Below are 15,449 nucleotides of genomic sequence, written 5' to 3'. Positions count from 1 at the left end.
CTATATAGGTGTCCCCCAAGGTTCAGCTTTCTCGGCCACTCTATTCAACATCTACTTGCTACTAATATGCACATTACTGGCAAACCTAGGAATCAAATTCTTCTTATATGCAGGCGACATTCAATTCTATATCCTATTCGATAAAACATTTGAAAAACAACGGCATCATTTCTGTCAACATACATGAAGGAAATACAACAAAAACTATCACTGAAACTATCTCTAAATTAAAAAAAACAAACTGTATGGTTAAGGAGAGATTCAACAATAGTCAAACCACCAGACTAGACTTAGGAATTATCATTGCTCCCTCAGATCAAGTACGCACCTAGGAATACAGATCGATGAGAACTTCTCTATGAAAAAAACATATAACCAAATAAATAGAAACAGGATACACCAAGCTGAGAATATTACACCAAGCTGAGAATACTACACCGGCTGAAACCTCTACTAACAATACAGGAATTCTGCACTGTCTTACAAACATTACTTTTTTCAAATTTAGACTCCTGCAACTCCCTATTACTAGGCCTACCTTCAAGCTTAATAAAACCACTAAAATTATTCCAAAATGCATCTGCTAGACTATTACTAGGGACAAGGAAATTTGACCACATCACCCCCTCACTGATGGCACTGTCCTGGCATCCTGTACAATCCAGAATTCATTACAAAGTATTAACCCTAATTTTAAATATCATCAACAATACTGATCAATGCTTATTAGGAGTGATATTTCAACACTACTCACCACAGAGAATCCTGAGATCACAAAACAAAGGACTTCTAATGGCGCCTTCTACACAGAACACACATCTAACACAAATAAGGGATCAACTGTTTTCCATAGCAGGCCCCAAGTTGTGGAACTCCCTTCCAGAGTCATTACACCAGATAACAGATAGAAAGGCATTTCAAACGTGAACTAAAAACATGTCTCTTTTGAAAAACTTACGATTTAACATAAAATACCAATATACTGATAACTTCAATGTCAGTACCAGAGACAAGGGTAGCGAAGTGTGCAATAATGAATGATGTAAAGTGTACAGGTAGAATTGGAATCCGCATTTGCTGTAATGCCAACTTTGAAAATTTACGAATATGAAGTCTATAAATCTACTGTCATGGTGACCAAGACTATGTATGAATATGAACAAGAGCATATAACTGCCGTAACGTTGACCTAAATTATGAATGCTGACACAGAATGTGATTGTTAACCAAGAATATGAACGCTGATTTTGTAAACCATTGTGATCTTATTCTGAGCGACGGTATATAAAATGCCTAAATAAATAAATAAATGTTGTCGGGATGCTTTTCCTTAGTGGGAACTGGGCATCTTGTTAAAACAAAGTCTGATGGATGATGTAACATAAGGGTTTTGCAAGACAGCCTGCTTCAGTCTGCTAAAAAATGAAAACTTGGGAGAATGTTCACCTTTCAGCAGGACAATGATCCTAAGCATAAGGCCAAAACAACACAGTAGTGGCTGAATGTTCTACAATGGCCAAGTCAAAGTCCAAATCTCAATCCAATCAAGAATCTGTGGTACGATTTGAAAATATCAGTCCATATGTGTCATCCAACCAAACCTGGAGCAAATCTTCCAGGCAGAATGGGCAAAAATTGCCTCAAATAGTATGCAACAATGGTAGAAACTTACCTTAACAGACTTAAAGCTGTTACTGCAGCAAAAGGTGGTTCTGCCAAGCACTAGTCTGAAAGGGGTGAATACTTAAGCAAACAGCATTTTCAGTTTTTAATAATATTTTACAAAAAATGCATAGAAATAAAGAATTGTGACTGAAAATTTACTTTAAGAACATACTGGTTTGCAATAAACATACTGTCTGGAACAATCTGTCATTTGTAATCTACACAAATATGCTGACTTTTTTAGGGGGTTGATTACTTTTGTAAGCCACTGTATATATGTTTAATATTATATATATTCATTTTTTTTTAGAATGTAGACAGGACTTTGTGCTAAACACAGCTGTCCAACAATACTGTTTAGATCCTGCTTTGATTTATCACCATCCTTCACATCTACATAGTGCTAACCAGCTGCAGAAAACCCTTAGTGCCGCTCTAGGAAAAGCCATGAAGAAAACATAGGCTCTCTGTGGCTGAATGCAGCAGAACTGGATATTGCCTGGGGCAAAATGCAGCTTTACAGCATGGCAAAGAAAGGAAATTTTTCTATTGGTCAAAGCAACTGTCAATGGAAATCCTCATCATGGGACTTCCGATTTCCCTTCCATTTCCAAGCCAAATATGCCAGGGGAAAAATAGATTCTTTTACTTTCCAGATTTTCACACTTTCTACAAGATTTGAGTCATGCAAAGTGCTGCAGAGAACAAGCTGATCACTTTAGCTCAAGCTTCAGTTTTGAAATATTTTTGTACTACATTAACTGTCTTATCATAGGCCCCAATTAACTCAGCAAGGTTTTATAATGTAGCCAGCACTGCAGTGATAACAGCTTATGTCTGTGTGACAGAAAAGCAGAAGGCAATTGTCATGTAAAAGAATGTGACAGGATATGTAATCCCAGGCACTGAAATATAATGTGGACAAGTGCAAGGTGATGCATATAGGGAAAAATAACCCATGCTGTAGTTAAACGATGTTAGGTTCTAAAGATCTGGGCATCACAGTTGATATTACATTGAAATCATTGGCTCAGTGTGCTGTGGTGGACAAAAAAGCAAACAATGTTAGGAATTATTAGGAAGGGAATGGCAAATAAAACAGAGGATGTCATAATGCCTCTGTATCGCTCAATGGTTAGATCGCACCTTGAATACTGTGTGAAATTATGGTTGTCTCATCTCAAAAAAGATATAGTTGCATTGGGGAAAGAACAGAGAAGGATGGCCGAAATGTTAAAGGGCATGGAACGGCCCCCCATTGAGGAAAGGCTAAAAAGGTTAGGACTGTTCAGATTGGAGAAGAGATGGCTGAAGGGGGTTACGATAGAGGTCAAAATCATCAGCTTGAACAGGTAAATGTGAAATGGTAATTTACATTTTCGGATAATACAAGGAATAGGGGGCACTTCATGAAGTTAGAAAGTAGCACATTGAAAAAGAATTTTCTACGATTTTTTAAAATTTAACATACAATTAAGCTCTGGAATTTGTTGTCAGAGGATGTGGTTAGGGCAGTTAGTGTAGCTGGGTTTAAAAACGGTTTGGCTAAGCTCCTGGACAAGTCCATAAATTGCTATTAATCAATAGAGAATAGACACTTTTGGGTACTTGCCAGATACTTGTGACTTGGATTGGCCACTATTGGAGACAGGATACTGGGCTTGATGGACCTCTGGTCTGACCTAGTATGGCATATCTTATGTTCTTATAAAGACAGGGCAGACTAGTGCCTTTGCAGTTTTCATTTTCTCTGGAGTCCCAGCTCTGAGATATCTATTCAGCTCCTGGGCAGAAAGCTTAGAAACCTCATTTTCCGGTCCAAACATGAAATTTACAACCTCATTTGGCAGTGATTCTATTGAAATTAATGAATGCATTAATTACATTTAACTTTTGCAGTACATTCTTCACATCATTTTCAACATTTTCTATGAATTTTGTATTCTGTTAATGATCTCATAAATTATCCTGTTTCTTGGCAAAACAAATTATTCAAGAACACTGACAAAAACATAGTTAAATGAACCATTTTATAAGTTAACTAACATACACCAGGTTATGTTGTTGAGGGAAAGCATGAGAATTAGAGAGAAGAAATTGAAGAGAATTGAAGAGTTTAGATATCTAGGAGCAACAATAAACGCAGACAGACTCCTTGCAGGAGAGATTAAAGCAAGGACCACAATCAAATGGCTAAAGAGGCAAGAAACAAGTGACATTATCTGTGACAGAGTAATCCTGGCCTGATTACAAGGAAAGATGTACAGAACATTAATAAGATCAATATTTAGCTGGTCCAGTGGTTCAGCAGTAGCGTAAAGAGTAGCCATATTGAGGTACCCAAGTAAAATAACTGGACCAGGATTCTGCTCAGGTATAGTTTACAATCCCTGGGGGAAGGGAAGCCTTGCCATCATGCTACAGTGACACCTAGAGGTCAGCCTCAGGGACCACAAAATGCATGCTTCCAATGACGCATGACCAATAGCCAACAAAAGTCACCACAATGGACAGTTTAGTAGAAAAGGAATGTATTATACAGGCAAAACATCCTGTTGAGGTACTTCGAAAAAGTTGTCCCTATGAAGCTATTATTACTGCTCTGTCAATGCATATTACATGACAAAATATGCTGAAATGTTAACATGTAGGTCAAAGGTAAAAAAAAGATATGAGCATAGTTTTAAGTTTCATTTCTCTCTTAGTTATGTTTTATTTCTCTTAAGTTGCATTTCTCACTCTGGGCTCAATTTATAAGAAATAACATGATTTACAAGAACCCTAACCATTAAAGTATATATGAGATAGAATTATAATGCTTATAATACTATTCTATCAAGGAGATGTGGTGTTAATGTTAACCATTTAGGAAAATGTTATGAAAACAAACATAGTCATTGGTTTAGAAATCAGAGGTGTGGACCCTTTTTAATGCCTGGTATCAGTAATTAATCTCTGAGAGAAATGATCCTGTTCTACTGTATGGTGACTTCTTGTTCTCTCCAAAAAATGTCTAATTATATTGTAGGTTTGTATTTAATAAAAGGAGCTTCTCTCAGCTGCTGGCTTTGTGTGTTTATTTAAACCACAACAATCCCAATTAGTTATAAATGAATGCTCTTGACACTGGTTCCCAACTCTGGTTCCAATTAAACTGAAGGAATAAAGAAGAAGAAACTACTGAGCCCCCACACACAGTCATACCAGTATTAATCTATACAACAGAGCACTGGAGTGTGAGAAGGAAAGAACAAGAAATGGATGCAACAGAGATAGATGCTATGCTGGTTGCTAGGGGTGTCAAGCAGTAACAAAAAATTTAGGAAAAGGTTCAAGGTGACTAAACTCACAGAGAAGATGCAGGAAAGACAACAGCAGTCATTATGTGGATAAAAGAGATGAAAATTATGTGGCAGGGAGGTATTACAAATGCAGGCAAACTGGAAATAGAGGAAAACCAAAGACAGACAGAGACCAATACCATTTACTAGGTATCAAGGCCCACTGTTCAAGCAATAGAACCATGCTTGAACAAGTAGAGGATAACTAAGACTTCAGACTCCACGAGTGGGGAAACACACATAGAAGACGATGATTATGCTATCATACATCCACATATAAAGTACTTCTCAGGTATCAATGACACCTTGAGATTTATCTAACTTACAACTGTACATTCTGCTGGGCATTATTCCCCAACATGAACAAACAAGATTTTCCAAAGCTGAATAATCTTGTGTCCTGTGTTTGAAGTGGCACAATAAAAATGCCTCAGTGAGTGAATGCTTTACAAGGACCTAATCGCAGGGCATCATTACTGGACCTCAGTGTCACTGATTTATACATTATTAGCTGGGTTCTGAGAGGGATATAGATTGTATAACAATGACATACAATTCTATATCCCTCTGAGTGCCTCCTGGGTGGAAACTTCAAATATGCTGTCTCAGCAATTGGACGATGGCTGATTCACAACAAATTAGCTTAGAATCTAAAGCAGAAATCTTGATGATTCATCGTAATAGTACCATGGTAATGCCATCTGAATTTACTGTTGAAGAAGTAAAGCTGAAAACTGCCTCATGTGTGAGGAGTTCAGGGGTATTAATCGACCCTAACCTGTCTTTTTTCATCAAATTAAGACTGTTATTAAGTCTGGGTTCTACAATATCAGATTATTACTTTGCTTTAAGCCACTGTTACAAGCTGCTGACTTTTGCTCAGACGTCCAGCTGCTGATTCTGCTATTGACAACTGTACTTCAATTTAAATGGGCCTACCCACTTCAACATTGAGAGCCCTGTATTTGTAATAGAATGCAGCTATGCGCCTAATTTCTGGACACAGTATGAGAGAGCATATTATGCCAGTGTTGCTTGACCTTCCTTGGTTGCCTGTACAGTGAAGGATACATACAAAGTTGCAACATTGGTACAGAAATTCCTGGCCTTGGATTCCTCTCCTTCGGCCAGTACTATGCTCTGGGTATATAACCCCACAAAAGCCTTGCAATCCTCACAGAGGGGTCCTTTAGACACTCCTATAGTGTGTCAAGCTCACTTTGCTGAGATAAGAGAGAAGCATTTTCTGTGGCCATTCCAATTTTATGGAACATTTTGCCGCAGGAGTTCAGTTTGATGTCATGTCATAAGTCCTTTAAGAGCATGTTAAAAACGTATTTATTTAGTCTGGCCTTTTTATGAGATGTTGACTTTAGCCCTTTTGTTTACTCTGTGTGTGATGCTAATTATCCTTTTGTGCTTTGTTCTGTTTTATGCATTTTATTTTATTGTATATGTTCTGTCGTGCACCACCAAGAGCATGGGCAGAGAGAGCCTATAAATTCACTAAATAAATAAATAAATAAGAGCAAACTGCTATGTTGAATCTGCCGAAAGAGGAGAGGGAGTAATCCATAATAGAGCAAAGGTTCAAATCCTGCTTCTGCTACTTGCTTTGCATTTGGACAAGCCACTATCTCCCACTATCAGAGGTACATCGTGATGCAGGAAGTTACTGTACATGAATGTTGTTTATTGGCAGTACCAGGCATTAAGCAAATCAATCTTCAGAAATCACACTCTCGGTCTTTCTCAATCATCAGCCCTGTTATGTAGAATGCCCTGCTCAAGGAGCTTCAAGTAATTACGGATATTAAAAGTTTCCGTAAACACCTAAAAGTCCTGCTTTTTGAAAAGGCTGTTGGTTAGATTTTGCCAGCAGCTGCTTAATGAAAGTATTAACTCAGACAATAGAACATGTTTTTAATTTTGTGATTAACTGTTTTGATTTTTATAGTATTTTATTGTTGGTATTGCTAGTTTGTTATGAATTTGATTTATATGTACTTGTTTTCTTATCCACTCAGCACAATACATTTTTTATAAGCGGACTATAAATAGTTTAAATAAAATAAATAAATAGAATTCACTCTGGTTTGGTGTCCCATGTAAATGCCTAAATAAATGTTGCCATAATGAGTTCCTGAGATCATATACATCACTTTGTCAGATGTTTCACATCACCATTTTTGGATAAGTCTATTGGTTTGTCCAATAAATGCACCACTACCAGCAAATATTCCTGTTTTATACAATATGGCTCCTAGAACCTCTCTCTATAAGCCCTATCAGACCAAGTCAAACTATTATGATTGCATAAAATCTCCCAGTTGTATATTAGATAAGCTGAATCAGTCAGACTGGCAGATTCTTCTTTTACCAAAGATTATCTCCCCACTGTGCAGGGCGATATGTTGACCATAGCAGTTTGAACAATCTCTCTCTACCTCTGTACATATAGGAACAATGTACTAAAGTGCAGTAAGCCGGCCTGCACACAGTCAAATTCACTTTACCCACTGAGTCTTTACCGTGGCTCAGAAACTGTAAATGCTGTTATCATGACCCACATTAAATTTACCAGTGCCATGAGAAATGAGCGTGGTAAGAAAGAACAATTCATTCTATGCACATTCACAACCTCCTTACTAAAATGAAGCGGTGCAATATTTTTGCTGACGTTTTAAGTTGGAAAAGAATCACCAACTGGATACTGGCATTAGATTTGATACCACATGAGCAAATTCAGTGAAATAACAGTACCACTTCCTCCTCCTCCTCCCCCCCCCCCCCTCCAACTTGGCGTTTCCGTGGGTGTTCTGGCTATAGCATCAGAGACTCAGGGAGAAAGAGAGAGAGAAAGAAGAAAAAGAGATGTGGGCAAAAAAGAGATAGAAAAATGGAAATGTACAAGTGAATGAGTGAGGAAGCAACCTTGAAATAGCTAGGAAGACAGAATGAGTGGCCTCAGCAAACACAACAGCTGGGGAGGCCACACAGGAAGTACAGAGCCATGTGTGCCAGACTATGCACCTCTGTACCATCCATTCAACCAGGCCAGACTTCAGTCTTTCCTCCTCTGGTGTCCCTGTATCTGTTTCTGCACTGGTCATCAGTATATTGGAACATCCCAAACAGGTGAGGGCCATAGCTATCTCCTTTGCCTGCATGGGCTTCTGACTGGACTCTTCCCCTAACAGTCATGACTAGTGCTTCAGCATCAGGTCATGAGGTAGGTTATTCTCCTCTACGCTAAAAAGGATGTTGCAGATCCAGGATTAGTGGCACAATGTCCCCTGCTCTGCTCATTGCCTGCAATACCGTTTCTACATCAATCAGTTCAGGAAGAGACGGGAGTTTTCTCTCTTTACGCCATCTCTTCTTCCCTCTTGTCTATATGACCTTATCTTCCTCCACCTCCTTGTCCTCTAGTAGCTATCCGCAATCTTCAGTCATTGCTGTTTTCAAGTAGATTTAATGACTGGGGTTTTGTACCAATCCAGGGAAGCTGATGTTTGATAGATTATAAGGATATTATGGCTTCATCAGCTTGCCATGGCTGTAGAATCTGAGCCGATGACTAAGTTGCTGAACTAGAAGCAAAGGGGTTTTTTTGTGTTTTATTTTTAATTATTATTATTATTATATCTGTAGGTTTTGCACTACCTTGAGTTTTATATAGCAAGGTAGTTATACAAACTGAATAAATTACATGAAATGGAAGTTATCATGGAAAAATTACCATAATCAACTTCTGCATGTAATGAAAGCCCCTGGTCTACCACAATTCCGTGACTGTGGGAAGGGCTGCAAAATCTAGCCCTTCCCATAGAATTTGCTAGTCCCTGAGGAATTGCCGAGGGGAAACCAGAGTGCAGGGCTCAGCCGGATCAGGTCCAATGGGTGGACAGGGCTGCTGTCTTCAGCCACTGCCAAACGCCTTCTTGGTTCCCCCACAATCCCTGTGTATGCACACACACTGATCACACAGCAAGGAGAAAGAGTGCAGCCTCATATCAGGTCACCTCCTCCTCCTCAGCAGCCTCCTGGGCTAACTGCTGCTTTCAACCATGAGACAGAGTCCAGCCCCGCCGGGTGAGACTGGGAGTTTTGTTAGAGTGGCTGGAGGTGGGAAATAAGGAAAAGAGGAGATGAAGGGATTTATGTGTGTGTGTTGGGGGGGTTGCATGAAATACAGGCGAGGGTATGGGGGGATGAGGGAAAAAGGAGATGTTGGTATGATGGGGTTGGAGCTTGGAGAAGAGATGGCTGAGGCGGGATATGATAGAGGTCTTTAAGATCATGAGAGGTCTTGAACGAGTAGATGTGACTCAGTTATTTACACTTTTGAATAATAGAAGGACTAGGGGGCATTCCATGAAGTTAGCAAGTAGCACATTTAAGACTAATCGGAGAAAATTCTTTTTCACTCAACGCACAATAAAGCTCTGGAATTTGTTGCCAGAGGATGTGGTAAGTGCAGTTAGTGTAGCTGGGTTCAAAAAAGGTTTGGATAAGTTCTTGGAGGAGAAGTCCATTAACGGCTATTAATCAAGTTTACTTAGGGAATAGCCACTGCTATTAATTGCATCAGTAGCATGGGATCTTCTTAGTGTTTGGGTAATTGCCAGGTTCTTGTGGCCTGGTTTGGCCTCTTTTGGAAACAAGATGCTGGGCTTGATGGACCCTTGGTCTGACCCAGCATGGCAATTTCTTATGTTCTTATGGGAAGGGGCTGGAAGATGGGATGTGCGATGAAGTGCTGGAAGCAGGGCCCCCCGATCTCTTGCAGTTCCATGCCTGCAGAAAGGGCTGCAAATTTCCAGCCCTTCCCACGGAATTCACTATTTCCCAGAGAATCACCAGGGAGCCGGGCTGAAGTGTCTAAGTTAGTAGGAGCAGCAGCGATGGCAGTGGCCCAGTGCAACACATCAAACTGTATCCTCCCACTCTGCTTCCAGCAGTGTGCGCGCTAAGACATCCCACACAGTTCAAAGCAAGAAGGCAGCTCTCCTCCACTCATTTCCTTTCCCACTGCTCCCTGATTTCCCCATCCCTTCTCCTTCTGCACCTCTCTACCTCATCCATTCCCTATTCCTCTACCTCTTCTGCCTGAAATTCCTTTTCCTTTGTCGTCCTCTGCAATCCCCTCTCTCCCCATCCCTTAAATCCCATCAAGATCCCTTTCCCCAAAAATGGAACCAAATAAATGCTTTACTTTTTCTAAAGTAAAAAAAGAAAATTATAATATGCAGACATATGCAAAATTATGCAAATCCATTACAGAATATGCTAACTCTTGCCGCAGAAACCAAGGGCACATGGCAATATCAGAGGATCTACCACATGCTGTAATTTTGTTAGGTGAACTACAGACCCTACCAAAATTACCATGGTTTAGGACATGGGACCCATAGTCTGTACCTGGACAGGGAAAGAGGGACAAATCACAAAGTAAAGTACACAATCTGAAAAGGTAGCTCAATTTTGTTAAGTGATAGCACCGTTCTACTAAACTGCCCATCTTGCCTGCAAGTAAGTACCCTTCAAAATCTGAAGTTTCAACATGCATTTAAATTAGGAAAGGAACAATTTCTTTGAACAATTCGGCCATCAGGACCAACAAAACTACAAGATTATCCCATCATCCCTTTGTTTTGCAATTGCCACTTTATTCCCAAGACGAAATACATCGAAGCATTTGAAGCTTCAGAATAAAAGTGTGCACATCTTTAATACATTGCAAGAATATCAGATATTAAATGCTTTTGTCAAAGAAAAAAACACAGCGAGGAATAAGGCCAAAGAGGAGCAGCTTTAATAGCTTAATGGCTTATTAAAGAGGATGGAGGAGTAGCCTAGTGGTTAGAGCAGCAGACTACGAACCAGGAGTGGAGGAGTAAAGAGCCAAGTCCAAGTGTCACTCCTTGTGACCTTGGGCAAGTCACTTTACCCTCCATTGCCTCAGGTACAAACGTCCGTGCGGAATGATGAAGCCTGTGCTAAAGGGGGTAGGGGGGATGAAGGAGGGGGCGGGCGGGCGATAGCCCGCAGCCGACTTATCGCGTGCGTTAGGCCCTAACGCACGCGATAAGTCCTTAGAAAATAACTCCCTTAGATTGTAAGCCCTCTGGGGATAGGGAAATACCTACAGTACCTGAATGTAATCCGATTTGAAATGCTGAAAAAAAAGCGGAATATAAAATCTCAATAAATAAATAAATGGGGGGAATAAACAGTTATAACTGGCACCTTGATTACTTTATCACACTACTGCTTTGTCCCACTAAGTGTTGCAAAAGAACAGTGCCCTTTGGTGGACATTCAGCTCTCTCCTGTAAAATGATCTGGGATCAGTTCCCTTGATGGTATATCTATTACAGATTCTTTAAATAACAGAGGCCTTTTTCCTCTAAAATTTATTTCAGATATAGTGGAACTGTGTTTGCAACCTACAGACTTCTCTCTGCAGTAGCAGTAATAAGTTAAGATTTTTTTCAAAATATCAACTTGCCTGTTTCTCAGTGCTAGTGCCATCTTTTACATCCTATTTTAGATTTTCCTCGCGTTGTTGATTTAAAATTGTTTATTTCTTGCACTTTCTGAAATTTCTTGCAACAAAAAAGTTACATGCATCTAATGATGGAATAAACGACCTTTACAAGCATCCTGGAGCGGCCCGTGTTGGATCTTCTGGCTCCCCGCAGCGGAGGCGGTGTTCACAGTCCCTGGGGGTGCAGGGGGGAGGGGGGGGGAAGAGTTGCTTGGTAACAGTGGATTGGTTCTGGATCCATGACTGCAGGGTTATGGAAGAAGGCCCTTATGCACGACCCCTGTCCCAAGACAGTCACTGCAAAGACCGGACTAGGCACATTGTTGAAGAGGGGGTGCAGAGAACTGACGAAACAAGCACGTCTCTCAGAATTCAATCAAAACGTAGTAGAGCAGTCCAAAGCAATTTGTTTGTTGACCTTTACCTCTATGGAAATACAAAAGCGCACTCCTGGCCGCAGAAACTGGGGCCCCTCAAACTGAAGAATGATACCTGCACCTGGTCCACCCGATTCAAGGCAATGTAAGGCAGATGACATCTTTTTCATTGTTCCTCTATGTAAAGATATATTTCCATTTTGGAACGACCAGGACTTATTGCCATAAAGAAGTTCTTTCACATCTCAGTATTCCCACTAACAAAAGACGGGAGGGCTAGGCGTTCATCTCATCAGGCAGCAGGTATTAGGATTAGCACCGAATAAGACACCACAGATTGTCTAGCCTATCACTTACTAAACACACATCATACAAACTTTGTCTTTGCCAGAACCTCTGCTCTGCGTTTGTCATCCACCTGAATAATTAACAAGTACACGCTGCCTGCTAGCAGCTTAGGGAATTCAATTTTAAAGATTAAATGCACATCACGTCCGCAAAAACTCAGACCACACACAGACTACTATGTATTACAACCTTTCAAACATTAAGGGAGGGAGACTAGAGTTTTTGGGGGGGAGGGGGTTCTCTCTCTCACTACGCTAAAAACTTGGCAGTGACCTCAAACCTAAGGATTATTATTGAAGCCTGGGATAAATGTGAGATTTTATATTCTTTTCATAGCAAAGGCAGCAAATGACTACCTAATTGTGCTGATTTAACCCTTCTGGGTGTGTTCTGCAACAAGAAAAAAAAAGACTGTTTTTTCCTTGCCAAGTATTCTGAATTAGGTAGCTCTGTTTGCACCGTGGAGCAAGCATAAATGGCTTGGTGGGAAGGGGCATTCCTGATTTCATACCAAGAATGCTTCTCATCTAGTCTAAAGCCAGTACAGAGGTCTACATTTTTTTAAAACAAAAAAAATAATTTTTGAAATCAATCTTTATCGATTTCTCTCATTGGATAACATGTTTTGTGTGGTTTGAGGATTTTTCCAAAAACATATTGTACTTCCTGTGCCCCCCATACCTCATCAAGAAAAAGACAAAACAACGATAGATACAGATTTTCAAATTTGATGACACCACTAAACTTTACATGTAGCTAAAGGACATAACAATACAAAGTGAAATACATATTTATCTAGCACAAGTAAACAGAAATACAAAGGAACTATACCCATTTCACATATATAAAAGATTTGTCTGTAACCTTACCCACGTATAACTCCATAGGAGAGTTCACCCTAAAGTTTCACCACATAAGCCAATTTTTCCAAACAACTGGAGGTGCTAAACTCAACACAAATTACCCCTCCCTGAACAGTGAAGGAGTATGGCTAATATTGGGGGTGCTCAAGCATCTACTGCACCCGCAGAGCTGGCACCTATTAGTATCACAATTACAAGGATTCTGTGTGCACAGCCCATGCTATAGAATATTTGCAATTGTCTCTGTTCTTTACCTGTAGTAGATAGAACCCATAGAACAATGGAAACTATGTGGAACCCTGAAAGACCAGAAGATGTGGCTTTAGTACATTTCATTGTCTGATCCTCATAATTTAAATGATTTGGAGGTATCTTCTATTAGAAGGATACTCAGTCTTATTAGATTAGGAATTTTGGCATTTTGGATGTATGCCAAGAACCCTCATTGTGTGATCAAAACAGCAAAGGTAGCTCTATTGTCCTGTTTCATGAGAAATGTGTCATGGAAGTGCAGAGTCAACTGACAGATTCTAGTCTGGTAATCCAACCAGGGAATACTCACGCACATATTCTTGCTTTAACATTGGCAGCCGAGATGTCCCCTTCCCCTCCCCCAAACATCTCAGCCCGCCCCCCCCTTTGACCAAACCAGGGAATAATAAACATACGCTACAAGGCCACAGCTTAATTAAACTAAACCTAGAATTCTATCTGTGTACCCGAGCCGGTGTCACCCCTTAAATAAACATTACTGAGTTTTGTTATAGCTCTGTCTGCAATAGCCAAGCAAGCTAGCCATTTGTATCTGGCTCCCTGCCCTGTTTCTAGGCTTGCCATGCCCCAGGCGGTATCCAAACTACTATCCCCAAAATGAGATAATTCGCCAATAGGCTCCTCAGCCCAGTCCAAAGTGGTGCCTCCACCCTGGCTCATGTACCCCTGCAACACTGAAAATCCCAGCCGAGACGTACAATTGCAATAAAAGGTTACATTCAGCTAGTGAATACAGTTTTGTTTTGTTTTTTAAACAGACTAGCAAAATTCACCTGCCTAATATCCCACAAAAAATACAATTTTATTTATTTATTTGAAACTTTTATATACCAACATTCTGGGTTCAATCATGATGGTTAACAAAGTAGTAAAAAATAAAATTGATAATATAAAATAATCATAAAATACAATAAAAGTATGGTATAAGAAAATAAATTATTAAAATTAACATAAAAGAAATTTTACCAAATTATAACCCTAATAGCCTTATCAGAGGAGGGTGGGTGGGATTGCCGCAGAACAGGCGACATGTGGTGCCTGCATCTGCGATTTAAAATTGGCTGGCTACATCATCAAAGGGCACCCAGCCTCTCTCCAACCCCCCCTTATGCGCAGGCCCGTCAGGATGCCTCTACCCTTGGCATATGGGCAGCCAGGCAACGTGGCCATGGAGGAGAGGAGGAGGAGAAAGGTAGGTAGGGTGACACCCCATCGCACTGGGAAGCTGCGGGTGCACAGAGTTGGGATCGGATGGTACATGGCACAATGCTACTGGGAGCCTCCGTGCATGGGCCTTTTCATTACTGATGTCTAGAAAGAATCAGGGATATCTCATGGCTCAGGACTATTGTTTTCTGGATATTCTGTGTCCAGAAATTCCTGTTTTATATATGCTATCTAAAGTTCATAAGTCACTTGTGGATCCTCCAGGAAGTCCTATCATGCCAGCCAATGGTATTGACAAACTTAAAACTGGTTGTTCCCTCCATGAAATTCTACATCTGAGACTCTATGCACATGTTAGAAATTTTAGCAGATCTATGTTTGGTTCTTGATGACTTGAGTGTTGGACATAGAGACATATACAAATATACCACAAGATTTGGCTCTTCATATCATTCATTTAATGTTAACATCTACGCCACAGTCATCACATCTTCTGGTGGAGTTTTTAATGTGCGTTAGCAAAAACTGCTTTAACAACTTTGTGTATTTGATAACTCATTCTATTTACAAGTAAAAGACTTTGCTATGGCCCCAGATATTGCTAGCTTGTAGGAGTCAAGATTTGGTGGCTAGAATGTTCTCTGTTTAGCAAGATCTTTTTATGGAAACATCTATAGACAATATCTTTCTGTTATGGACTGCAGTTACGTGCGTAAATACATATTTTAAAATCAGCGGCCAGTTAGCGCCATGAGGTATAAATCTGCAGAAATCACTTTTTAGGCCTAACACGACAGGGTGAGGGATCTGGGTCAACTGGTGGGAGTGCAGGCTGAAGACCAAGAGGGGTCTGCATGACCTT

General features: G+C 40.2%; 1 protein-coding gene across 3 annotated transcripts in view; it reads right to left on the bottom strand.

Moving 5' to 3' along the window:
* NPAS3 (neuronal PAS domain protein 3) overlaps positions 1–15,449 on the bottom strand; it is a 1,664,600-nt gene that overhangs the window by 1,432,639 nt on the left and 216,512 nt on the right. The window lies entirely within an intron of this gene.

The sequence above is a fragment of the Rhinatrema bivittatum genome, chromosome 4, assembly GCF_901001135.1.
Source record: "Rhinatrema bivittatum chromosome 4, aRhiBiv1.1, whole genome shotgun sequence".
NCBI lineage: Eukaryota > Metazoa > Chordata > Amphibia > Gymnophiona > Rhinatrematidae > Rhinatrema > Rhinatrema bivittatum.
The sequence above is the reverse complement of the archived record's forward strand: the minus strand, read 5'-3'. Positions and strand labels throughout refer to the sequence as shown.